The sequence below is a fragment of the Eimeria mitis genome, genomic scaffold (genome assembly GCF_000499745.2).
Source record: "Eimeria mitis Houghton genomic scaffold, Emh_scaff1301, whole genome shotgun sequence".
Lineage (NCBI taxonomy): Eukaryota > Apicomplexa > Conoidasida > Eucoccidiorida > Eimeriidae > Eimeria > Eimeria mitis.
The window spans coordinates 3,093-3,942 of record NW_013568662.1 but is presented as its reverse complement, the minus strand read 5'-3'; positions in this window follow the sequence as shown (position 1 = coordinate 3,942).

Below are 850 nucleotides of genomic sequence, written 5' to 3'. Positions count from 1 at the left end.
AAAAAAAAAAAAAAAAAAAAAAAAAAAAAAAAACAATGGCTACATTTGTTGAGGGTGAATCAGATTTGTATATTATAGAAGATATAAAAGAAATAAAAAAAGAAAAAAATATATTTTATTTTAAAGTAAAGTGGCGTGGATACGACGATCCCAGCGAGGATACGTGGGAGCCCTTGTCTTCTTTCTGCTGCACCAGAGATGTTTTCTTCAGATATAAAATAAAAAAACTTTTGCTGCTATATAAACAGCAGCAATATACTATACTCCAGCAGCAGCAGCAGCAGCAGCAGCAGCAGCAGCAGCAGCAGCAGCAGCAGCAGCAGAGGGAGCAGACAAATGCTTGTACACCGGTTTACTCTGTCAGCAGTGATGAGGAAGACGACAAAGAAAATACACAAAATAATAAAAATAAATATAAATATAAACAACATATGCAGCAGCAGCAGCAGCAGCAGAAAGAACAAAAGAAGAAAAAAAAAAATAAAAAACAAAATAAAATCATAAAATTCAAAATAATTAACACGCAGCAGCAGACAGTATTACACAGCAGCAGCAAACTGCGGCAGCAGCAGCAGCAGCAGCAGCAGCAACAGCAACAGCAGCAGCAGCAGCGACGGAGCACCAGGGTTTCCACAGCTGTCGCTGCTGCTTCTGCTGCTGCTGCTGCTGCTGTTGCTGCTGCTGCTGCTAAAGAAAAGGAGAAGCAGCTGTCTGTGAGGCCTCAACCCTCCAATGGAGGGAAACGGCAGCAGCAGCAGCAGCAGCAGCGGAAACTACTGGGGAATAACAAAAACAGCAGCAGCAGCAGCAGCAGCAGCAGCAGCAACAGCAGCAGCAGCAGCAGGAGAGT